The sequence below is a fragment of the Carassius carassius genome, chromosome 38, assembly GCF_963082965.1.
Source record: "Carassius carassius chromosome 38, fCarCar2.1, whole genome shotgun sequence".
NCBI classification, from domain to species: Eukaryota; Metazoa; Chordata; class Actinopteri; order Cypriniformes; family Cyprinidae; genus Carassius; species Carassius carassius.
In genome coordinates this window covers 10,247,808-10,275,556 of record NC_081792.1, presented here as the reverse complement: position 1 = coordinate 10,275,556, position 27,749 = coordinate 10,247,808, and the positions used below count along the sequence as shown (strand labels likewise).

Genomic DNA, 27,749 nt, shown 5'->3' with positions numbered 1-27,749 from the left:
ATTTGACTGTGTTGAATACGACAAACTGGGGAGTGCATTGGAAGAATTAGGCATTACACTGTTTTTGATCATGCCGACACGATCATTGTACACCAACCAGGATGCAACTGTTTAAACAGCATACATATTACAGAATGGTTCAAAATTACAAAGGAGTACAACAGGTGTACAGGAGTACAACTTATCACCTCTTTTATTTAACTTGTACACGGAAACCATTATGAGAGAGCTCAACCTGGACGAGTCAATCCGCATAGTTAAATCAACAATCAGAGCTACACAAATGATACCACCATGCTTGTGGAAAGCATCAAGGGTCTGGAAGAACTGATTTAGAGATTGAAGGAAGAAAGTGAGCAGTTGGGTCTGTATTTGAATGTCAAGAAAATGAAGATCATGACAACAGCGAGCAACAGAAAAGTCCACATTGTGATCGTCGGTGAGGAAATCTAATTAGTCAAAGATTTTATCTTCCTTGGATCAGTGATTGAGCAGGCTACACATCTGAAATCAAACACAGGATTGATATGGGTCACTGTTGCAATGGCGAACATGACCAAGATTTGGAATAACAAAGATATTAGCATTTCCACAAAGTTCAGAATCATCCAGGCCATGTGTTCCCCATCGTTACATATGGTTGTAAAAGCTGGATAATGAAAATCGCTGACAAAAGACAGATTGATGCATTTGAGCTCCATTGTTGGAGAAGGCTGCTGTGAATGTGGAGGTAATAATGGGAGAAAACTAATGTGGAAGTCCTAAACCTAATCAAGCAGATATATCGATTGAAGCTAAAATCGCCAGGCAACGGTTAAAATTATTTGGACACATCATGAGAGCTGATTCATCATTGGAAAAATCTACCATGCTGGGACTGGTCAGCAGAACATGCATGAGAGGGTGCCCAATGATACACTGACTGGATTCCATGAGAATGAGCGACCTCAAGTAAGCGGTAAAAGGCAGAAGGACTTGGGGCATACAGGCCTATGAAGTAGCCAAGAGTCAGACAAGACTAAATGGCTAGAAGATCATTTTATTTCAGATAATGAAAATTATTGTTTATAGTTTTCATTTTGGTAAACAACACTGGTCGCGTGTGAGCTGAATATTTTTGGACATTATTTCCAATCAAAATATTGTTTAGCATACATAAAATCCAAGTTATGGAATTAGCTTTAGCATTTTAGCATTAGCTTTTAGTGTATAATATCCACTACTTTTATTTCCATCACAGTATATCAAGCACAATACATCATGTGAGAACTGCTGGAAATGTCACTGTGGTTTTGAGTGTATCTTTCTATGATACACAGGGCCAAATGTGCTCATGGCTGAAGAAACTCTTTTATACAGTATCTCACTCACAGATTCAGTGATGTTTAGGCAGAATTGGGAATGCAGTACCTTCAGTTGTCATCCTGATGTTATTGCTAATAGTTTTTCCTAATTTAATCCCACATAGCAAATGTCTTCTGGTCCAGATCAGGGCCACGCAATCACTTTTCCCTCGGCCCAAGTACCGCAAAGAATGACGGCCCTGAAGTGGCTCAGAACTGGATTAAAGAATAGGGCCATAACCAGCCCGAATCTCAGCCAGTTAATCACCCTTAGCTGGCCCTGAACTGGGCCAAAACAGGTTTCATTATTGGTACCAATTCTCAGCCTTAAGTAAACCGGAATCCCCCAATCTGAGCCACAGCCTTATATAGCCCAGACCCAACCCAGACAGGAAGCAGTGTCGGCCCAGATCTGACCCACATGTGGCCCGCATGGATTTCACGCAGAACAGATTATGTATTCCCAGACAGCATCATATTGTTAGCTAGGGATGCACCGGTTGACCGGCCATAAATCGGAACCGGCCGGTTTTTGCTTAAAATACGCGATCGGCAATCGGTTTTTGGTCTTTTTTCGGCCGATTTTTCCGGAAGTACGCCCGCGTGCACAGACTACATTGTAATCATTCGCAATGTCATTTGTATGGAAGTATTTCGAAATTTATGCGCAGGACATGGGCAGCCGTTCAGCACTGGAAATGCAGAGCTTCATGTCTGAGGCACATATTAGGAAGCGATCAGCCGCTGGTGTAGCTACTGCCACACAAATAAAAGCCTTTCCTGCGCGCACTGAGGCTGCGCGAGCATATAATGTACCAGTCCGCGCCCTGAACACGAGTAGACCATGAAAAGATGTTCAGATCAACTTCTCTCGAGCTGGATGAGAAATGAAATGGACTAAACTGTGACAAAACTTGCATACACATTTGAAAGCCAGAAGTAAACGTCAGTTCTGTATAGGATGACTATTTTTATTTTACCATAAAATTACAGGCTTAATTTGATTTAAATTCACCTGCTGTAGCACACTGCAAAAAAGTGTTTAATACATCCAGTTAAAACATTTTAGGGTAATAATTCACATCTATATTTTTTTACTTGAGACAATAGTTATTAATTTTTCATTGGCTCAATTAAAAAATATATAGATGTGAATCATTATCCTAATTTTTTTTTTTTTACTGGATGAATGAAACACTTTGCATCTTTGTTTTATTCGCACCAACATTATTTGATTTTAACATTTTGGAATAATGTATGTATATAGCATACTTTTATTTAGTCTAACTGGTAAAGACCTTTTTTTATTTAAAACCAAATTTAAAACTTAAAACAAATACTGAATGCTGATTAAGAAACATCTTATTGAATGTGTGTTGATTGTGTTGTTTGGATTGTAGAACTATGCAGTTATTGCCTTTAATTTCACATGGTTCAGTTAATCTTTTCATTTAAGGCCCGTTCTATGTAGTTTCAACCCAATTCAAATACAAAAGCTAAAGGCTGATGTCTGTATCATCCATGTTTGCATTGAATGTAGGCTACTTACTGTGCAGTTACTGCCGTTAATTTCATATGGTTATGGTTATTGTTTTCAATAGTCAAAAGCCAGTTTGGCCTATTAAATACCAAATAAACATCTTGTTTATGCACACTTTCCTTCTTTCTTGTTTGTTGCTTAAAGATTTAAAAAAAAAAATCGTAAAATCGGTATCGGAATCGGCCAGTTTGCTTGTAAAAAAAATCGGTATCGGAATCGGCCATGAAAAATCTTGATCGTGCATCCCTAGTGTTGGCACACATGTGGGCCGACACTGCTTGCTGTCTGGGAATGTACACACAAACTATGCCAATAAAGTACATTAAACTGAACAGAAAATCAGGATTAAAACCCACACATCATGTAACTGTGCAATAAAAAACGTATTGCATTGGTTTTTCTATTTATTTTTATAAAGAACAAATCAACCAATAAAGAGTGAGTGTATAAAGTATACAGTCTATAAGAGAAACGTAACAGATAGACACATGTAACTTAATCATAATAATTTATTGCAGATGTTTCAAAGAGCAGTACCACAGTAGTCCAAATGACTATGTTTTTCAGTTGCAGTCCTCTCAGGCAGAATATAACAGTGTGAGGAGCAGGGAATAATCTACATTTTTAAATGCGGAAAATATTATCCTGATCCACTCCGTCAAGATGCGCGTTTCTCATTCAAAACACGCAGCACCGGAAACACAGCATGTCGCAATCTATGACGAAACAGGCGAGAGCCAATGAGCGTTTGATATCACTGCCGTAAAACTTGTTGTAAAACTTCTTAACGGCTCATTTTTAAATTGTTACTATAGCTACAGATGAAGGAGATTCATATCACTAATGAATGTGGTTTGAATTTGGATCTGTTCCTCACACCAAGCATCACATGGATACATAGGATTTAAATAAAAATAAAATACTTTCATGATCATTTTATTTAATGCTTGTGCATGACAGCATACTAATAAAAATGATGTGCCCCATGGTAAACCAAATAAATATTAGATGATAATGCCGGTTAAATGATCTCTCTCTTTCTCTCTCTCTCTCTCTCTTTTTTCATGTAAGGATTCTAAGATTATTTGTACCAAGGATAATATAAAATTTAATAAAATTTTAATTAAGTTGTCACGGTTGGTAAACCGTGATCTCGGGGTTACGCGTCAGCACAGATTGTTTCTTGTGGGCGTCTCCTATAATTGTTATCAGCAACGGCTGTCACTCATTACTCATCCCTATATATTGGCCTGTCTAGCGTCTTGCCTTGTCAGAGCGTTGTTTCCTGTTACTCGTCTGATGTTTTGCTCTCTTGTGTGTTTCTGCGATTCGGATGTCCGAGTCTCCCCGGAAACCCGTCCACTCATGACTCATCACATATTACCATCGGATCATCACTTACCTCTCGGCTCGCTTCCCCGTAGTTCCTGTGTCACCCTCTCCTGCTGCCAACTCATCACCACCCTTGGGATCCTTCACTCACCTGCATCTTCCTGGACTGTGTATCCCCGGCCAAGTATCATCTCTGTTTCCATCTTTATGTACCCCCCCTCCCCTAGAAAATATATATTCCAGACTTTTCAAGGGCCCTCCCTTCCTTTGGGGCCCTGGTAATCAGTACTGGTTTTACCCCCAGTCTGACACCCCTGACTGTCATTCATATAATTAAATATTCATTACTCGCACTTGCTTCCTGCCACTCCTTTCACCCAATCGTTACATAAGTGCAGTTTAATGCACTTGACTGATTTGCTTAATTTTGAAATGATAATATTTCATTCTGTTTTGACTTGCCATTTCAAAGACTACATTTTAACAATACTACACTTCATTAAAATGTCTTTGATCCTTTAACCATTATCATGTAATATTGTATTTATCTTGTTTATCATGGGCCACATAATATGCTGCCAGATCTTAGCCTGATTTATGCCACATATCACCTGACTGATCTGGGCCAAACTCCTCCCACCAACAATTGGCCCTCATATTGTTTGCCGGATCCCCGCCATGCCGTCATTGCCACACATGGCCCAGCTCTGGCTGAAAGGGTACATGCCATTGCCGACATTAGGCCAGCAGTGCCAGCGTGAGGCCACATTTGGGCCAAGTCCGTTTGCTATGTGGGATGTATTTGTTTTTCTTGTCTATTCAAATAAAAACTGACTTATGTAATCCAATGATGGAACGAGTGACTAAATTGTCTTTCTGTCCACCTCTCTTTTATCTTGGAGTATTAAAGAGGACAAAAATGACTTTCTGTTTCTACAGTATGTCTCACATGGGAAAAGCGCAGTCGTCAATAGTTTTGCTGGTTGACTCACTTCAATGAGAGACAAAATTAGTAAATTAATGGAGGAAATGGAGGCAGTGAAATGCCAGTTGCATGTCTGACAGTGAAGTGCATTGTGTGTGTAAAGCTGAGAGAAATGTGTTTAGTGGGTGGTGCTGTATTGCTTAAGGAGGCATGAAAAAACAAGACATCACTAATGAATGAGAGAGTTAGTAAGTTAAAAGCAAGCACTGTACTTTTCTTGATTTGGCTTCTTTTACCTCAGAAAACAGCCAAAAAATCCAGAAGGCCAGCCCAAGTGAAAGTGAGTACAAGTACCCCCCCCCCCCCCCCCCCCCTGATAGAGTCATGTGCCACACACACGCACACACGCACACACACACACACACACACACACACACACACACACACACACACAGTCTCTGGTCTCATACCATTCAGGTCCAGCAGAGGGGGGAAGCTGATCTCCTGGTCAGAATATATTGCCAGACTCGCTTTCCCTGCTACATGTTTATGTCTTTTACCACATTGATTTTATTCAGTTTCAGCACATTAAATGTTATTTTGTGACCTTGGCATAAAGACACTTTCCAGCATTTTCTGTAAAACTTTAAAAAAAAAAAAAGGATAATGTACTGGCAGAAAATCACCAGGACATATTTTTTTTAATTAACGGACACTTCCTTCAACATTAAAACATATAATTCTGTAGATTTACATTTTCTTTGGGTCCATAAATGGACAATCCGTTATGCATAAAAATGTGAATTCTGTCATCAGTTACTCACTCTCATACCATTACAAATCCATAAGATTTTCATTCATCTTTGGAACACAAATTAAGAATATTTTTATTTTAATCACCTCACCTCATTAACGTTAAAATGCCGATGCTTTATAACACACTCAGTAACAAATACAGCGCATCAACATTATTTTTAATTTAATAAACTTTTATTTATAAAACTGAAAGTGAGCACACTGTAACATGTACCTCCATGTTGAGTACGCAAACATTAAGAGGTGACGGTATGCTGAAAATGCTGAATGGGACAGCTCCAAAATTTATTTGCCAAACAAACCAGACAGCAACAAAGTTAACAAACATTACAGTTTGTTATATTTAACAAAAAAAAAAAAAAATTACCACGTAAGTGTAAGTACAGTTCCCTAAACCCGAAATTAGACTTTAAAATTACATTTTGATCGAGACCATCTCTGTGAATAATGGCGCCTGCTCAAGCACTGTATTCATGCCAATAATTGACTGAGCTTCTTGTACCCACAATAGAAAGTGTAATTAAAAAAAAAAAAAAAAAAAAAAATATATATATATATATATATATTAATGGGAAAACACCTGTAAAAACCAAATACAGAGAATTCCTTAAACGTATTATGGTATTGTTATGGGTAGGTGAGGTACAAATGCAAAAGAATTACGGAGATAAACATAAAGGTATTTTTAATCAGAAAATCCATCAGACGACTCCCAGTTATAATGGTGAGGAGACAGCTTCAGGCGTTAGCCAAGATTTTGCAATCCTTGAGGCTATCCCCTTACTGAAATCTGACTTTGCTGTGCGATTTGTTGGATTGCTTCAGGTGATCAACGGAGTCCAGTGCGATCTTAAAGCTCGCACAACATGGGTAACAGAAGCTGAGGATCGAATAGGCACTAGAGTTGTAAACGCAGAACGCAAAATTGACAACTGCCATAGAATCTCTCTCATTAAAAGTCGATGATCTGGAAAATTGTGATGAAATTTCGAAACTACACTGACAAAGTCCTTACTCTGAAAGCAGCTTGAGCAAAAGGCACAGTGGTGTTGGATGAAAGAAAATGTATGTTCTTTTCTGATGTGTCAGCTGAACTGCACAAGAAACGGAAACGATTTGACCCGGTGAAGAAGGATATTCGCGATCTCAACATCCCCGAAATTGCGTTATGGTATCTTGCATCCAGCTACTTTGTGCGTGACATACAAGGGAAAGCGCCACTTGTTTGACAACCCTCCGGAAGCTCAGAGGTTTTTGCAAGATCTGAAAGATGCTTATCAAGACTTAAAGTAAGACATTTCTCTTTGGTATCAGTTTCATGAATGTAAGCAAACTTCTGGTTTATTACTGATAAGCTATATGCTAAAAATAATTTTTAGTTTGTGATGTTGGGTTGACATTTCTGACTGTTTCGGGACTCGTCTAGCCATCAGGCAAGCTGTTCCTCACTGTGAAAAGATTGCGGGTGGACCGGCATAGTTCCATAATCAAGTCCTAGGGGAAGTGTTTAACTGGTGAGGGGAGGAGGAGAGATGGTGTTTCATTTGGGGGAAGTACCTGTTGGCCAGTTGTTCTGTTTGGCTGTATTTTGCATTTGACGTCTGTCATTGTTTTTTTCTTTTTCTTTTTTTCTTCTTCACAATAATAGTCTATATATTTACTGTAGTACTTTTTGCAAGGATGGTAATACACTGTATATACAATAATGGTTCCCCTATCTGATTTTCATTTTACATCCTGGAATGTAAGAGGTCTTAATACAATTGTAAAGTTAAAACAAGTGTTGAACAGAATTAGACAAATGAAAGCTAAAATAGTGTTCCTTCAGGTAACTCACTTAGTCCCAGAGGATGTGGTTATGGTGAGGAAAAGATGGCCAGGACAAGTGTTTTCTGCCTCCTTTAATTCATACAGTAGGGGGGTTTCTTGTACTTATACATAAATCTATACCTTTACAAATAATTAACACTATAGAGGACAGACTGGGGAGGTACATAATCATCAAAGCTGAAATCCTATTTGTTAGACTGAATTTAGTGAATGTTTATGGGCTCAGTGTGGATACTCCATTTTACAATAATCCTATTTTTAGTATTGGCTGAACTGCCAGGATATTTTGTCATATGAGGAGATTTTAATTGTGCTCTATAGTCAGAATTAGATAGATCAACTAAATCAGACCTCTCTCATTTGCAGACCAGAACAAAGTTAAAACAGTACATGCAAGATTTTAATTTAACAGATATGAAGGAACAGACACCCGGATATTTATTCATGCTACTCTAGCACTTATAAAACATTCTCTCCTATAGATTATTTTCTTTCATCTACTTATCTAATTTCTAAAGTTAGTAAATGCAGAGATGATAGCATATTAATCTCAGATCATGCTGCAGTTTTATTTACATTAATCTTTCCTAATTTCTTATGCAGATCCCCAAGATGGTGCTAACATATAACCTGGATGAGAGATCCCGAATTTTTGGAGTTCATTGATAAACAGATAGATAATTATTTTGAAATACACACGAATCAAACATCTGCTTCAGTCAGGTGGGAAACATTTAAAGCTTTTAAAAAGAGTGTGAATGATTAGTTACACAAATTATAAATATAAGCACTGTCATGTAGAAATGGTAGAAAATAAAGGAATTTTAATCTGAAACATACCAAAAAAATACTCCTGATTCTCTTTTGGAACTGTACAAATTGAAAATTAAATATAATGAGCTTTTTTTATTAGAACATGCAAAGAAAAGTTTGATGAGACTAAAACAGACTTATTATGAGGGTGGGTAAGTTACTAGCCTGGCGTATTAAGCAGTTAAAAAATGAAAGAGCCATAAATTCCAGTCAGATAAAGGAGGGTGAGATAACCTTCAATCAAACTGAGATAAATGAGGTATTTAGGAACTACTATCAGACTCTTTTTAACTCTGAATATTCGGAGAGTGCCACAGAGAGACAAAAAGCTTTCCTGGATGCTTTGGACTTTAAGTCCACAGATTTGGGTTTCATGGTCTCCCTTGAAGATGACCTAAAGACTGAGGAACTGTTTGAAGCCATTTTCAGTATGAAAGGAGGAAAGACCCCAGGGCCTGATGGCATACCAATAGAGTTATATAAAATTTTCCATCATAAATTAATTCACTCCCTTTTGGATATATACCAGGAGTCCCTGATTAATGGGTCTTTGCCTCCCTCTCTGAATACTGCAGTGATCACTTTGCTTTTAAAACCTGGCAAGACACCAACTGATTGTGGTTAATATAGACCAATTTCTCTACTGAATAATGATTTAAAGATTCTTTGCAAAGTGTTAGCAAAGAGATTAGAAATACATTTGCCCAAGCTTGTTCACATGGATCAAAATGGCTTCGTTTGGGGGAGGCAAGGTCTGCATAATATTTGTAGAGTATTAAATATATTAAATGAGAAATCTAAAACTTGCGATAATGAACTACTCTCATTAGACGCCGAAAAAGCATTTGACAGGATTGAATGGCAGCTGTTCAAAACTATGGAAAAAATAGGGTTTGGAGATAAGTTTATGAAATGGGTCTGGATCCTGTATGCTAAGCTAACAAACTTAAAATAATAAAAAAATGGTTATTGTGACAAGTGGGGCGGGGCCGAGAGCCGTGGGAATGGAGCGAGGCCGGTGGAGTGATTGGGAAATGAACGACACCTGCTCCACTCACCAGTCTCGAGTCCCACAGAGGAAATCGGAAGGAAACAGAAGAGGGGCAATGACAGTGAAGGACGAGAGAGGACCAGGCCTGGGCTTTATTTTGTGTTTTGGTTTTGTTTGTGCATGGCAGTCATTGTTAAACTTTGATTTGAATGTTCGCCAGTTCCTGCCTCCTTCTTCCCTTTGTGAAGATTGTGAAGTTTGTATACCGTTACAGTTATCTATAAAGGCTCACTCTATTCCAATTCCTTTGAATTTATATTTGTATTCATCTGATGCTAAGAAGTTCATTAAAGGTAATAAAAATCCATACACCAGAAACACTATAACAGTTTGGTTTGACGCTCTTGCTCATCTAGGTGACTTACCACAACTCTTGCGCTTTTCACCAGTTTAATGTCACAAGTCAAATGGAGGAGATAGAGCCGAGCATCGGACCCTGTGTGAACACAGGAGAATGCCAGGAAAGAAGAATATATATCAAGAAAAAGCTTTCAAGCTCAAACTGATTAAAAATGGAAAAAAATAAAATAAAATAAAGCAGACTTTTCCAATTACAGTACAGTACATACACTTGAGTTAGCCTTTGTTTTATTTGTCTCATATCATGTTAATGTTGAGAAAACAATACTGCCCTACAAATGCAAAAGACAATAGTGTGAAACAAAGACAATTTACTTTAAGGTTTTTTACTTGTCCAGCCAAATTAATTATAGGTAAGGCACTGGAAATGTAATGTTTTAGTAATGTAATTATCAACATTAAAAAAATGTAAGCTTAAACTTGATTTTTACCCCTATTTTTAAGGTAATGTACTCTGCCCTTGCATTGTCTGCTAAACGTTAGAAGTCACAACAAGGCAAAAGGCAATAACTTCCACATTATCAACACTTAGTTGTTGATCACCATTAAAAATCTTTTTATAGTAACACCTGTATAAAATCTAGTGATTATGGAGTGTATCATATAGGCTATTGCATATAGCAATGTGACTATTATTATTATTATTTGACTGTAACAAGCAGACTAAAAGTAAAACATGTGAATGAATGAATGAATGAATGAATGAATGATGCATTTATATAACACTTTATTGCATATTGTTGTACACCCAAAGCACTTTACATTTACATATGGATTTAATTGCGAACTGTTAGTAGGCTACTGATTTTATGATTGTTCAGGCTAACCACGGCATTCAAGCCCACAAGCGTCCAACTAGAAGTGACAACCTGGTGAATAATCTACATTATATATATATATATATATATATATATATATATAATGTAATAAATGTAATAAAAAAATAATGGTACATTTAAAGGTACACAGTAGGTCGTTATGGGTATAATTATGGTCCCAAAAGGTACAACTTTTGAGATTCAGATGTGAAAGGTACATTTTTGTAACTTGGAATTTTTTGTATTATTATTTATATATTTATTTTAAGTTTAGCTTATTTTAGTCAACTCTTGATAACATTGAGACACATTTCTTTAAATGAATATATATTTTCAAACAGTATACTTTTCCCCTACCTGTAAAATGAGACAGATATCATAAAAAAAACATAAAGCTAATGAAATTATTAAATTAAATATTTTGAATAACTGTTAAGGTTTTTGTTGTTGTTGTAATATTATAGTCTTAGTTAGAAAAGCTTCTTTATTAAATGTATTTTTATTAATTTAAAACGTTAACATTTTGACCTTTGCATTATTTTATTTTAAGATGCTGAATGACATTTGGAATAAGGACAATGCGGAATGGCAACATTTAATTATACTCAAGTAATTCTATTCAAAATTGCTCATGCAGACGTTATTGGTGATGTCGCTTTAAGAAAATTTCCCTCGCTTGACTTGAGTCGATCAATTTAGGCGATTGATGCTGGCGTGCTCTGACAGAACCTCACACGTTTTTCAACGCGGAGTATGTTTTGGAGTAAATATTTCTCAGTTAAATGTGGAATAATGTTATATAATCTAATTTATACACGTGGGACGCCATCTTCGGTTAATTTTGTTGAACTTGATGTTCCCCTGCTCTAGCCCGCTAAAAATGCTTGCGTCAGACTGGCTGGTGTAACGTACGTTGGCCTGCAAGATGGAGCTGGCTAGAATGTCTACAGCTAACTTAATAAAGGAGTTAATACAATTTGGTATCAAAGTCACTGAAGAGGAGAGGAAAAAGTTTGAAGGTGAGTAAGTTATGCTGTTAAAGTTTTTTAAAGTTTGAAGTATTTCTTGAGGATTTTCCCTGTGATATCCGTGATCTTTTTATCCGCCTCTCATAACGTTACCTTGTTGCTTAAATAATAATAACTACGGCCACTACGGAATATATTTGCAATATTAACATTTGTACGTTAACTAGTGATTGACATTTTAAATTTTGAGGCTAATTTTCCCGCCTTTGCGAGTATGACGACATTTTGTAATGGGCTGTAGGAGAGTTGCCCAACGCACTCCTTATCATACAGCCATTTTGTGTAGATACGGCAAAGCAAGTGATTAATTAAGTAAAAGCACAGCATCCAATATTTGTTACAAACACGAGAGTAACTTCAGATGTTTTTAAGCGGGGGAGGTGTCTCTCTCACTTTTAAAATGTAAATTCGTCTCCTGCAGTTTTTTTTTTTTTTGGTAATGTTAGGTGTGTCCACGGAGAGATTTTATTTTTCTGCAATATTTTTACTCGTATCCCTAATGAGAGAACGTGAACATTATGGATTAAGCGCTGAACGCTCGAATGCATTGTGTTTTTATTCATACTTTATATATAGAATATCAATAATTGTTTTTTTTATATAGCATTGTATTTGATTTCTTATCCAATTAATAGGAAAAGCTTAAAAAACACTGGTTTATTACATGCTTCAGTTTGATGGGTAATTAAATGATACTTTTCTTCTTTTTTTTGTTACAGACAATGATGTGGATGGAGAGACTGTTGACATCGGACTGACTGAGTCAATGATTTCATTCCTCTATGAGGGATCATTTAAAAAACAAGCAAAATTCCATCTATTTATTCAGCAGATGAAGGAGACAGTGACATTAACTCATGAACCTAGAAAGAGCTGGAGCAAGGTAATTGCTGTTTAATAATATTTCATTTGTTTCAGAGAGCTATTCTACAAGCAAATCTTAAAAGTAGCTAGGTTATAGGGTTATTTCCCATGCATGCTTCTCTACATTTTGCTTTACTGTACTTTACTGTACTGTACTACTGTGCTTAGTTTATACATTTCTTGCATCTGTAACATAATGTATTAGAGGTGCTCTAAAATTTCAGCCATTTTCTTTGTCAAAAATATCAACAAGAAATACAATTTGAGCAGATAAGATAACAGAAGCTTTGACATGGAGAGTGTACAGTCTCAGCCCAGTGTGCCCATAATTTTTGGTGCATCACTATTTATGTTTACTATATAATTATTTATTAGGTTACCACAGTGTATGAATTGACAACTAAGATGATCAAGTAAAGGGTTTGGCACATATTTTAAATAAAAGTTTTTGGTAAAATTCTGAAGTTAGTGTTTTTGTTTGTTAATGTAATTATTAGTCTTTTCAGTACTGAAACTGGTACTTTACAGTATTTGTTCTATTTTATGTATACCTGCAACACTGCAATGTCTAAATATTATTAAAAGAATGCAGACTAACGTCATCAGACCGAAACAAAATTATTAGAACGTTGTATGAATGCATGGCTCAGTAAAAAATGTAAGTATTTCTCATTACGTGTACCTGTTTTAATTGCTTGCATTCAATTTTATACAACATTTAATGCTACACTCATGTGTTTAAAATATGTTTGTAGGTATCCAACTACAGAAGAGTATGTTCAAGTGGCTAAGGCCCTGACTCTGAGGTATCCCTTTTTAAAAGACAAAGAGGGCAATGGATATGTAAGTAGCTGGTTTACCTTTTAATGTTCTACTTTTGGTTCTTGGTTAATGGAGTTTATTTTGTGAAACTACTTTACTTTTTGTTTTTGTTTTTTAGCACACTTGGCACATGTCTCTGAAACGCAAGTTTAAATTTGAGCAGACACCTTTGGCTGAAGTTGAAGTAGTGAAAAGACTTAAACAGAAATTTGGTCATTCAAAAAAGTCTCTGCAACCTGAAGAAAGCAGTTGCAAAGAAATTACAAGGCCTTTGGTGATTTTTATAATATTAATATTTTTACACTTGTTACCAGGGACGTGCACAGACATTTTGAGGGGCAGGGGCTCAAGTGAAATAAAGGGCACTTCTCATAATTAGGTTTTTTTTTTTTTAAACAAAAAGTATATATATATATATATATATATATATATATATATATATATATATATTAACGCAACTCTGACTTCCTTTTTAAAAAAAATAATTAAAAAAGTTAATTAATTTTATCTTCCTCAAACTCACGCAATTGTTTCATTTTCAAAAGATGTCTACAAAATAATCAGTTCACAGAAACCATGGTCTCCTTAGTATTCACTAGGTTTATAGAGCAGCAAAGGAAACCATTCCACAATGTGCATGTTTTGAAAACATTTTCTATGCTACTAGTTTCAAGTATATATGAAGAGTTCAGATGCAAAAGTCTCTAAGTGCCATCTGAAATTTTCTTATGAGCTTTTTTTTCAAGCTCGTATTTAAGTTCAGTAATTTAACTTGGATGACAATTAATAGGTAATTTTCATTGCCAGTAATGTGAAATAAGTGAACATAAACATACAAGCTTGATAAAAATGATCATTATTGAAGGAAATTTCAGGTGGCACTTATAGGATTTTTCATCTGAACTCTTCATATTTAGAATAACCTAAATAACTACATCAAACAGAGGGGCGTGTTTTACTAAAAGTTTGTTTATTTTTGCACAAGGCACTACATCTTTTTAATTATTTTGGTGTTATCAGAATACATAACACTTTAAAATTAAACTTACCAAAATAATTGAGTAAAAATTCAATAAAAGCCAATGTCATGTATGTATTTGTGGTGGTATGGAATACTATTTTATAAAGGTTTCGAGGAAATAAAAAAAGTTAAGTTACTTACATAGTTAATTTATAAATATTGTTATTTTTAAAGTTTAATGTTAATTTATTTCTACTCAGTTTTATTTATTAATGTACCAGATGCAGTTACTCAGATTTACAATTTTTTTTAGAGTGTATCCTCCATCTGTTTGCATCTGTAGATTTCTTCTAAATTCACCAATTTAGATTTCTAAATTTCAGGGGGAAAGACACTTGATGTAAGTCAATAACTGGGGACGTTCTGTATGCAAATTAGGCGTCAACTAGTTAAAATGCGCACATTTGCATCTAATTGACAGGGAAATGCAGGTAAATAGGAAAAACAAAATAACTAAAGCATATCACCTGGTGGTGATATATGCTTATTTTATTAACTTATTTTATTACATGGCTTGGTTGAATTCCAATGTAGAATGCGGTCTGTTATAACCAACAGACCGCTGTGCGGAGTATAACAGACCGTTGCCATGAAAAACAGAGCGTTGCTATGGACTCACAGGATTATAACCGTAGAGACGGAGCGGACTATTTTCTTTAGCGGAAGCAATACAATCGGGGGAGATGGAGAGGGAGCGCTTCAGAAATCCTGACCTGATATTTAGATACTATATTTCAATAAATATATTTGTTTGACTGGGAAGCTGTGTGCAAACAGAAATATATATTATTTTTCAAAAATAAAAAAAAGCATCCCAGAATAAAGGGCACTTTCTCTCCAGGAATAAAAAGGGCAGGTGCTCAAGCCCCCTTTCATGTCTATGTGTGCACGTGCCTGCTTGTTACCAGTGTATTGTTCTCAAATTAAGTGAGAAGATGCAAACATTTTCATTATTCTCCGGCCTAGAAATTAGACATTACTAGGGATCAAAATAAAAATTCTTGGACAAAACTGAAACAGAAAAATTCTAGATGCACAAAAATTTCCTGTCAGCTTGTTATTTTGTTGGAGCAGTACACAAGCGGAACACCATTTTATGGAGCAAAATATTGAGCGGAGTATCACACCGTTCAGTGACAGCAGTTAGAAGGAGCGTGAAACCTGCGTATATGTTCATATCATATTTTTAACCATTTTTCTCTTTTGGCCAAAAAATGAAAATGCCATTTTTGGCCAATAATTTTTATCCCTAGAAATAAAATCTGTTTTGTTTTCGTATTTGTTTTTAGATTAATGCTTTTGGAGAGGATGCTACATCAATAGAGGGACATGTGAAAGTCCTGCAGGACCAGTATAGAAGGACACAGCCAGAGACTCACATTGTTGAAGATCGAATGAGGAGGACCTTTGCCTGGAGGCAGCAGGAGATTACTAGTGGTATGACACTCTCTTTTCTAGCAATTTAAATAAAGTTGCTCCTTTACGCTTAAAGAAGGTTAAGGAAAACAGTTTGACACCATGGTATAATGAGCATACTCGCACCCTAAAGAGAGCAGCCCGAAAAATGGAGCGCAGCTGGAGGAAAACAAAACTAGAGGTATTTCGTATTGCTTGGCGGGAAAGTAACATATCCTACAGAAAAGCATTAAAAACTGCTAGATCCGATTACTTTTCTTCTCTTTTAGAAGAAAACAAACATAACCCCAGGTATTTATTAAATACAGTGGCTAAATTAACGAAAAATAAAGCCTCAACAAGTGTTGACATTTCCCAACACCACAGCAGTAATGACTTTATGAACTACTTTACTTCTAAAATCGATACTATTAGAGATAAAATTGCAACCATTCAGCCGTCAGCTACAGTATCACATCAGACAGTGCACTATAGACCCCCTGAGGAACAGTTCCACTCATTCTCTACCATAGGAGAGGAAGAATTGTATAAACTTGTTAAATCATCTAAACCAACAACATGTATGTTAGACCCTATACCATCTAAGCTCCTAAAAGAGGTGCTTCCAGAAGTCATAGATCCTCTTCTGACTATAATTAATTCCTCATTGTCATTAGGATATGTCCCCAAAACCTTCAAACTGGCTGTTATTAAGCCTTTCATCAAAAAACCACAACTTGACCCCAAAGAACTAGTTAATTATAGACCAATCTCGAATCTCCCTTTTCTGTCCAAGATACTAGAAAAGGTGGTATCCACACAATTATATTCCTTCTTAGAGAAAAATGGTATATGTGAGGATTTCCAGTCAGGATTTAGACCGTATCATAGTACTGAGACTGCTCTCCTTAGAGTTACAAATGATCTGCTCTTATCATCTGATCGTGGGTGTATCCCTCTATTAGTTTTATTGGATCTTAGTGCTGCGTTTGACACAATTGACCACAACATTCTTTTGCATATACTTGAACACTTTGTTGGCATCAGTGGAAGTGCATTAGCATGGTTTAAATCGTACTCATATGACCGCCATCAGTTCGTAGCAGTGAATGAAGATGTATCCTATCGATCACAAGTGCAGTATGGAGTACCTCAAGGCTCAGTACTAGGGCCGCTACTCTTCACGCTTTATATGTTACCCTTGGGAGATATCATCAGGAAACATGGTGTTAGCTTTCACTGTTATGCTGATGATACTCAGCTCTATATTTCTTCGCAGCCCGGTGAAACACACCAATTTGAAAAACTAATGGATTGCATAGTCGATATAAAAAACTGGATGACGAGAAATTTCTTACTGCTAAATTCTGAAAAAACATAGGTGTTAATTATAGGACCTAAAAACTCTGCTTGTAATAACCTAGAACACTGTCTAAGACTTGATGGTTGCTCTGTCAATTCTTCGTCATCAGTTAGGAACCTAGGTGTGCTATTTGATCGCAATCTTTCCTTAGATAGCCACGTTTCTAGCATTTGTAAAACTGCATTTTTCCATCTCAAAAATATATCTAAATTACGGCCTATGCTCTCAATGTCAAATGCAGAAATGTTAATCCATGCATTTATGACCTCAAGGTTAGATTATTGTAATGCTTTATTGGGTGGTTGTTCTGCACGCTTAGTAAACAAACTACAGCTAGTCCAAAATGCAGCAGCAAGAGTTCTTACTAGAACCAGGAAGTATGACCATATTAGCCCGGTCCTGTCAACACTGCGCTGGCTCCCTATCAAGCATCGCATATATTTTAAAATATTGCTTATTACTTATAAAGCCCTGAATGGTTTAGCACCTCAGTATTTGAATGAGCTCCTTTTACATTATAATCCTCTAAGTCCGCTACGTTCTCAAAACTCAGGCAATTTGATAATACCTAGAATATCAAAATCAACTGCAGGCGGCAGATCCTTTTCCTATTTGGCGCCCAAACTCTGGAATAACCTACCTAACATTGTTCGGGAGGCAGACACACTCTTGCAGTTTAAATCTAGATTAAAGACCCATCTCTTTAACTTAGCATACACATAACATACTAATATGCTTTTATTATCCAAATCCGTTAAAGGATTTTTAGGCTGCATTAATTAGGTGAACCGGAAACACTTCCCATAACACCCTATGTGCTTGCTACATCATTAGAAGAATGGCATCTACGCTAATATTTGTCTGTTTCTCTCTTGTTCCGAGGTCACCGTGGCCACCAGATCCAGTCTGTGTCCAGATCAGAGGGTCACTGCAGTCACCCGGATCCAGTACGTATCCAGACCAGATGCTGGATCAGCACCTAGAAAGGACCTCTACATCCCTGAAAGACAGTGGAGACCAGGACAACTAGAGCCCCAGATACAGATCCCCTGTAAAGACCTTGTCTCAGAGGAGCACCAGGACAAGACCACAGGAAACAGATGATTCTTCTGCACAATCTGACTTTGCTGCAGCCTGGAATTGAACTACTGGTTTCGTCTGGTCAGAGGAGAACTGGCCCCCCAACTGAGCCTGGTTTCTCCCAAGGTTTTTTTCTCCATTCTGTCACCGATGGAGTTTCGGTTCCTTGCCGCTGTCGCCTCTGGCTTGCTTAGTTGGGGTCACTTCATCTACAGCGATATCGTTGACTTGATTGCAAATAAATGCACAGACACTATTTAACTGAACAGAGATGACATGACTGAATCCAATGATGAACTGCCTTTAACTATCATTTTCGCATTATTGACACTGTTTTCCTAATGAATGTTGTTCAGTTGCTTTGACGCAATGTATTTTGTTTAAAGCGCTATATAAATAAAGGTGACTTTGACTTTGACTTTGACTGTTGAAGATGTCGTCAACAAATATCCATTCTTAAAGAGTCCAACCGGCGTTAGTGTGCAAATTATAATTATGAAATTACTCAAACTCATTAACATGTAGAACACTAAAACTGTATAAAATCCTCTGATTTACTTATACTTATATCTTTTTCAATTAAATGCAGCTTTATCAAGAAATTGGTTTCCTGTATAAATGTGTTCATCTGAGCCGCCATTTGCGAGAACATTTTGGACCCATTACATCCAGCGTGCTACGTCTTGCTCAAGGGAAATCCACTTTAGCAAAGCTGCGTAAAGAAGCTAGAGAAGAATCTCTCTTTGAAGACCATCTTGGTAATTGACTCCTGAACTTTATTTAGCACTTTATTAAGCCTTTATTAATCAAATTCTTGCCTTTTGATACATATTTACATATTTGTTTGTGTATTACATTTTATGTTCCAGGAATTGATTTTAAAGCAGCACTTCTCATGTTGCCAGCCTTGTTCAGGGAGAAACTTCAATTCCTTAAACTGTATTTTGGCCAAATGCAAATGGGTGAATATTAATTATCTTAGTCTTTATGCATGTCAATTTTCAACCATTCAATCAGTTTAGTCAACTGCTGAGAAAATTTTACTGATACAGAATCTGTTTTGTGCTTTGTCTTTAAGAGTGAACCATCTTCACCAAAGCCTACTGTTCAAGTACAGGAGACCACTGACTGGAAAACTGTGTTTACAAAAAGAGTCACTGCAGTCATCAAAGTTGATGGGATCTAAATCTGCCGGGCGAATGGTGTGGATGAAGGGGCTCTTGCAGCATTTTGTGCTTATTTTGTCTTCAATTTGACACATCAATCTCATCTTAAAAACACCCTGGTGTTTCCTTAGCGGTATGTTCTGAAACTTACTGTGGATGGTGACAAGCCTCTACCTACTCCAGTTACCAGAATAATCAACCTCTTACAGTAACATCAGCAAAAATGCCCTGCCTGTTCAATTGCCCTAAATGTTCTCGAAGAACATTTACAATCATCAAATTAATCCAGCACATTGGTCTCCTTCATGCACATGAGGCAAATTTTTCAATTACTTGTGGTCTTGATGACTGTCAGAGATCATTTACGAAGTAAGCATCCTTTAGATGTCATGTTTACCAAAAGCATAAAAATACGGTTTTACAACAGACTACTACTACGACTACTGACCCTCTGCCTCTGCTTGAAGAGATTGAGAAAGAATGTACTACTGATGTTGCTTTTTCAGCGCCCCAAACATGAATGAGCTGTTGCAGCAATTTTGAGAGAATCTTTTTGCCTTCACATTGAAATGCAGAGAAAAAATCATTTGCCTCAGTCAGTGCAGCAAGAAATTTTGGATGATGTTAATTTCCTGTTTAGTTTTTTCAAAGAGAACTATGATGAATTTCTTGCATATCATCTAGAAAAAAATGGCTTTGATCTTGCAGCATGTCCAGAACTTCAAGAAGTGCTACAGTCCCCAAACTTTTTTTCAGAGGCCTCAAGACTTGTTAGGTCTCAACACGTTAAAAGAGTTTTGTAAAGAAACATTTGAGATGACTGAACCTGTACAGTACACACTAAGAGATCTAAGTGGTAAAAAGACTGGAAGTTACTCTTATGTTCCTATTTGTGAGGTATTAAGGAAATACTGTTCTCAGTATTTCCTCAGAGTAACAGAAGTAGTGCTTAATGATGTCAAATATTGTGTCAAATATGTGTTTACTGTGGGTCATCTGCATGCAAAAGCTGTTCCATTGTTTTTTCAGATTAAGTACATTCTTAACATAGACACAGACTGGTTATTGTGTGGCAAGCTTTTAATTCCGACTTCTTTTTGTCGTCATTTTTATTCATACTGTGTGAAATGTGAGAATGAATGGACTGTCCTCTTGCGAGGTGAAGAGGTTGACTACCAGGCATTAGATGCCTACAATGTTGATAATCTTTTTAAAATAACATTTCTAAATAAAATTGTGTATTTGTTAGCCAAGGTATTTATTTATTAATGCATGCACACAGACACCAAAATAATCAAAATGGTTAGACAGTAACCGAGGATACTGTGCCTTCATTTTTTGCCTTCATTGCAAAATTGTTCCTTGGGGTACAAAATTGCCACTTAAATGGTACAAAGCTAGAAGGTACAATTTTGTTACAAAATTGTACCCTTCAGGGTACCACCCCAGCGACGGCCACTTGTACCCTAAAAGGTACAGTTTTGTACCATACTTTCTGAGGGTGTCGGTTTCTTAGGGGCTTATGGAAGTTACAGTTGACACGACCCATTATTTTCTTGGAAAAACTATGAAATTGACTTAAGATACTTATGCACATGATAAATGATGTTTTGAATGTCCCAAAAATATCAATAACTAATTTTTAACAAAAATCCATGTTACAGTCTTTTGCCTTTGGATGGCAGCAAACTTTTTCACTTTCACTTGTTCATACATGAATTCACTCTATATTTCATTTGTTATCCCTTAAAAAATGTAAACCTGCCAGCAATGGCCATTACTTCTAAATGTATGTGTAAAGTGGTTTCAGGTAGTTGACATTAAACACTTTTGATGCATTGTGTTAATATGGTGAAATCCATCTAAAACAATTTTAAACACCAATTACCAGTTGTGTGTTCAAGTTTTATGACCTCATACTCAGGGCCGTATTAAGACAGTGTGGTGCCCCTGGGCACTATACCTCAAAAGCCCCCAACTACCGTATTTTTCGGACTATAAGTAGCACCTAGGTATAAGTCGCATCAGTCCAAAAATATGTCATGACAAGGGAAAAAACATATATAAGTCGCACTGGACTATAAGTCTCATTTATTTAGAACCAAAAACCAAGAGAAAACATTACCGTCTACAGCCATGAGAGGGCACTCTATGTTTTCAGTGGTAGACTACAGCAGAGGTTCTCAAACTTTTTAGCCAGCGACCCCTAAACTAACATCGACGAGAACTCGCGACCCACTACCACAGAATACACAAACAATAAACAACAAAAAAAGTTGTTTTAAATCCACATCCACTTCCTATGGAAGCTTGTTTCCACCACAGAATAAAAAATAAAAAAGGTAATTGCAACTTTATATCATTTATAACTTTATAACTCGCACTGCAAGTTTATATTTCACAATTATGAGAAAACAAGTCAGAATAGCTAGATGTAAACTCGCAATTTTTAGAAAAAAAAAAATGCAATTATCTTTTCAAATATTTTCTAACGTGGCGGAAACAAACTTCAATAATATTTACTGTATATAAATTTGGCTTACCTTTCAGTGGGATGGGTGCACTTGTTTTTCGGTGCACAAAAGCGTAATCTGAGGCCTGATGTTGGATACGGCTACTCGCAGATCATCCTCAACATCAAGACGTGATCTGTATTTATTTTTCATGTATGTAACAGCGGAAAAAGTCTGCTCGCACAAATAAGTAGAGCCAAAGGGAAGCAGTACATCCATTGCCACACCGGATAACTCTCTGTATTCTTCTGCTACTGCGATCCAAAATTCAGGCAGTGTGGAACTGGAAAATAAAGTTTTTAATGTCCGATCACTGGACAGCTCCAGCAAAGCATCTTCCAGTTTTGTGGGGAGATTAGTCCTAGTTTCAGTGAATGGTTGCCGTATCCAGTCATACAGTTCTGGTTGCGTCTCTTTTGGAAAATACTTATGGAATTGTTCCAAAAGGCCGTGGAGATGACCAGTGATGTGTGTTTTCAGGTTGCCGAGACTCAGTCCATTCTCCTCCAGATGTTCATGCAGCTCAGGAAACATCTCAACGTTACCTGGTTCAACTCGCTCAGCCCATCTTTCCAGCTTTTTCACAAATGCATCAATTTTTTCAATCAGTGTCAAGATGTTTGTGTTTGGACCTTGTAATGAAAGATTAAGCATGTTAAGCCTTTCGAATATACAGGCCAAATAAGCAAGTTTTGATAACCAATCTGGATCTGTCAGGTGGTGCGCGAATTCAGATTTAGATTCTTTCAACAACGAGTGCACTTCCTCACGCAGTTCGTAAAGCCGGCCGAGTGCCTTCCCGCGAGATAACCACCGGACTTCGGTATGAAACAGCAGCGCTTCGTGCTGCGAGCCCATCTCGTTGCAAAGGGTGGCTAGCAGTCTACTGGTTACTGGACGTGATTTTATGTGATTTACAATTTTGATTGCACCTTTGAGAACACTGTTAAGCTCACTATCAAGTGCTTTGCTAGCAAGAGATTCACGGTGAATTATGCAGTGCGTGAACTTAACATGAGGAGCCACTTCTAAAACCTTTGCCTTGAGTCCCTTGTTTTTACCTACCATTGCACCTGCACCATCAGTACATACGCCAACACAGTAATCCCATGAAAGTCGCATCTCTTTTAGTCTGGTGTCCAGCTTGTTGAAAATGTCACTGCCGGTACAAGTCCCCTCCAGCACTGAGCAGAAGAGCATTTCCTCGTGCAGTTTGCCATCAAATGTGTATCTGATGAATGCCAGCAACTGAGAAGAATTAGACACATCGGTAGATTCGTCGACCTGTAACGCATATTTCTTTCCATTTAACCTATTAATCAATTGACTCTTAATGTCTTTTGAAATGTCATGAATACGGCGAGCTATCGTGTCATTCGACAATGGGACAGTCATAAGCTCATTTGCAATTTTCTCACCATGCATGGCCCGACACATAGCCACAGCTGCGGGCTTTATCAAGGTTTCCCCGATCGTATGTGGCTTTTTGGACTGTGCTATCAGGTATGCCACCTCATAAGATGCCTTCAGAGCATTAGCAGTAATTTGGGTTTGTTGTGCGAGTGTACGTTTTTGAATCTGCAATTCCTTCTCTTTTCTGCGAAAAAAGTCTATAGGTTTTTCAACACAAGCAGTGTGTCTTGTCTCCAAATGTCTCTGCATTTTTCCAGGCTTCATACTTTCATGGGCAAGCACTTCTGAACAGATTACACACTGAGGATGGTCCACATCGTTGACAGTAGAGCAAGTGAATCCGTACTTTATGAATTCCTCTTGATATTTCCGACGTTTCCTACATTGGTCAGAAGGGGTCTTGTTCTTGTGTTTTGTAGAGGTACATGGTTCAGATGATTCAGACAGACTGTCCACAATTTCCTCAACATTTTTAACCTTGCGAATTACAAATTTATCCATTCTTGCAGTTGCAGTTTCCGCGTGCAGTTGCGTGCAGTATTGATAACAAGCAATCAGTCGCCGCACGGTGACGTCATATCTTAGAGTCACGAAATATTATTTAAAACATTTTTTAAAGCCTTCTAATCACTTCTGTCTTTAGAAATAAAAAAATATTTATTTGTAATCTTAATTTTTTAGTATTGAAAAATATTTTTTTGTAATCAGAAAATACAGATTTTTTTCAAACCAACTCGCGACCCCTTGAAATCATTCCGCGACCCCCCGAGGGGTCGCGACCCCCAGTTTGAGAACCACTGGACTACAGGAGCACTGAGCAGCATAGAGCGCCCTCTCTCGGCTGTAGACGGTAATGTTTTAACTTTAACTTCAATGGTAAATGGGGAGAGTCAATCGCTTCTGTGTCATTGTGGTCCTGAGCTCATTCTTCACTCGTTTTAAAAAAGCTTTCGATCCCTGGAACATTTTGAATTGTAGCTAAACGTCTAGCGTCCTTGTATTTCTTTAACTTTCTTTTGCAAAACCACTCAATTGACGTCTATCCATTTTGATTCATTTTCTGTAGCCGTTAAAAAAATGACACATTTGCGCGTACTTGTTGTGGACCAACTCAACTCTGACAGACGGGGACAGAGGGGGTGGGGGGGGATGACTGATAGTGGTCATGTAATCTTTATTTATAATTTATTATTATTATTATTATTATTGTTGTTAAGTTAGTGTTCATAAGCGAGTTATGTATGGTCTTTCAAGAATTTCATGTTAATAATAAAACAATTTACGAAAAGCTTGTGTCATGTGGTGCCCCCCTAGTTGTTCTGAATGGTTGGTGCCCCTGGGCACTGGCCCAAGTGCCCTTATGGATAATCCGGCTCTGCTCATATTATTTTAAAGAGTATGTGGAAATGTGCACTTCATTTGACATGGTGCAGTATTTAAAATAAACTTTTTGAAGGCAATAATGTAATAAAAAATGGTTAAAACAATCGAACAGACACCGCTTTCAAGTTTTATTTATTTATTTGTTTTACATTTAGCTGAAAGAAACAATAACCAACTATATTAAGTTAAATTTCATTACATTCAGAAACTTTTGATCCCAAAATCCTTGATATGTAGAAAAAATATAACTAGAAATGTAAGTACACCCCAAGTGTGGTTGTCTTTTATTGTTTTTGTTTATTTGCTTACAAAACAATGGAAGCCAGACTGTGAAGTTTGTAAGTCTGCAGCAGAAAGGTGTGTGGGCGAAGGTTTGAATATCAGGAACTCTTTGTTTTATGAGCCTTTACGAGGCAGATACTGCAGCAACTTCAGCAGCGCTTGATGAGCCATTTAGCATGCTAATCATCTGACATCCTGCTCGTTAAAGAGGGAGAGAGAATGAGAAGAGGTAGAAAGAGTGGGTGAAAGCCAAGAACAGTCTCTCCTGCTTCCTCTCTGTCTACTTTCCTTTGGGGAGCTTTGATAAAATTAATGCATTATTGCCTTTTCTCAGCCACCCATAAATTAAAAGACAACAACATGTATACGGCATGAAGATTAGTTTTGTCGAAATGCTAATTATTTTCCGCCCAGCAAGCTGTGCCAGGTGCACCGGTATTAATGAATAACTTTCTGATGGCCTTCAAGAAGCAGAGGTTGTTTTGGGAAAGGGAGGCATAGGGTTTATGTGGAGACATGCTATCTCCAGAGCGGTATCAGTTGCTCGGTTTGAGTGAAAAGTGGAAAAAAAAAAAGTTTAATTAGCAAAGCAATAAAGTCAGAGAAAGAGCAATGCACTGCCTTGCGAAGAAATTACATCTCCATTCCAATAGATGGCCCATAGCTGAGCTGCTGCCGGTGTCATTGTCCTCCTCAAATGCAATTTTGATACGTTTTTAATTGTTGCAAACTCATGTATATTTATGTGCCACGATTTCTTGTTTGTTTCGGAAGCCAGGTTGTAGCCTACTTCATTATCGGCCAGTGTGGCGCTGAGTGTCAGACAATTTTATCAAAGACACACACACTATAGTCTAGAGCTGGGTGTGTATATATATTTTCTTTTTTTTTCATATCATATGATATTGATATTAATATAATATGGAATGAACTGATTGCCACATGTTTATTAGGCCTTCAAAATGAATGCAAACATGTTTGTTCACAATTAAACTCCATAGAGTGAACAACATTTTAATTTAGGGCCCCACTAAATCTAAATTCTGTGACTCACTTCTTCTTCTTTTTTTTATTCTTTATGATTTAATAGAAATGTAACATCAAAAATGGTGCCTAATGAAATTAACTAATAAAACTTTACCAATTCAATAAATATTTTAAAATGTAATTTAATATAAATTTAACAATTTCCAAAAAAACAAAAAACAATTTGTCAATTAAGATACTGTAGAATAGAACTGTATACATTAACACATGGATGAAAAAATATTATTTGTATGATATTCCATAAATTTTTTTTTTTTTCATACAGACAACAACTCTGTTAAAATTATCTCCATTCACACAGATTTGTGACTATCACTTAAAACAGTATATTATATATGCAAGGCCAGTGGGCTGCTGTCAATGTCACTTTGTAAACAAACACTAAGCAAACACATACTACACTTGCAAATGATTATACCTTTTTTCACAATGATTTGTGTTTTGTATTTTACAAGGAGGCAGTAACATTATCAATAACAGTATCGTATCAGTATCTTTGAAACTGTTTTCAAAAATGTAGGTTTTCAGGCCCCCAGAACGCTGTTGTTGAGTAAATGAGTGGTCAAAATGCAAAAAACAACAAAAAAAAAAACCTTTTTAGTTGATATCTAAAATGGTATCATCAAAATGCCCTCTAAGTGTGTATTTGATTTTTTAATTATTTATTTATTTTTCATGAAACAGTGAAGTGACTCTCAGAGCAGCTCTGGAGATGAAGTTCATGTATTTATTTCAGTATTTTGAGACAGAAGATTCTATTAAGAAGCAATAGAATATCACCTCAATATAATATCACCCAGCCCCGCTTCACACCTAAAATGTGTGGGCCTTATCCGTTGTATATACATATCAATAAATAATATTGCAGTATGTGCCATGATAGCACAGATCCGTGATCCTTGCAGAATTCTGCGTAATGTTCTGGATTCCTCCAGCATGTGTCTTCTCTCAGCTGTTCATTTTGGTGTAACCTTTAATGTGAGCCTTTCAATATCCTTCCCAGATGACTGAGAGAATGGCTTCCGTGTCAAACGTGCTGACGGTGTTTGCTATCACCCTTGCTGTCACCCTTCAGTAATGGCAACCCACACTCTCATGGCTCCATTTGTCTTATTTATCCTTTTATTAGTGTTCAGCCTCGCCTTGACATTTCATCAAACAGGCCACCATCACTGATCTCTGGGTTTGTGTTACTAACAGGCAGCACACACACACGTATGTGTACTACGTTACAGACAAACAATCACAGCTGCTTGTTTACACAGGCTCACGCCTGAACCCTTAAAATAAAGACAGCTAGACGTGCTTGTCAACACACAGGGCCAGCATGACCCTCTCTCCATTTCTACTGGAAATGAATGTAAAGGCTCATATACTTCCGGTATTCTGGGTGCTGACTGAGTAGGTTAAAATGCCTCTCAAGTTGGAAATTAAATGTTTAGGCTTAAAGGTAATTTTTTTTAAACTAATTTTATGTTTTAGTGTCATTTTAACTTCCACATAATCAAACCTGGAGATTTAAGCAAATGAAAAAATAATTATCA

The 27,749-nt window shown here is 36.9% G+C and overlaps 2 long non-coding RNA genes across 3 annotated transcripts in view; one reads left to right on the top strand and one right to left on the bottom strand.

Annotated features, from left to right (window-relative positions):
* The window catches only part of LOC132119283 (uncharacterized), a 319,186-nt gene that overhangs the window by 19,776 nt on the left and 271,661 nt on the right, over positions 1–27,749 (bottom strand). The window lies entirely within an intron of this gene.
* LOC132118996 (uncharacterized) lies at positions 13,298–19,329 on the top strand. 2 transcript variants are annotated; one of them, XR_009426096.1, is made up of 6 exons: positions 13,298–13,378; positions 13,476–13,563; positions 13,661–13,816; positions 15,853–16,000; positions 18,991–19,159; positions 19,271–19,329. It is a non-coding gene; the product is annotated as an uncharacterized LOC132118996 (long non-coding RNA). The 2 variants fall into 2 exon arrangements; XR_009426095.1 differs by lacking the exon at positions 13,298–13,378 and having other exon boundaries at positions 13,389–13,563.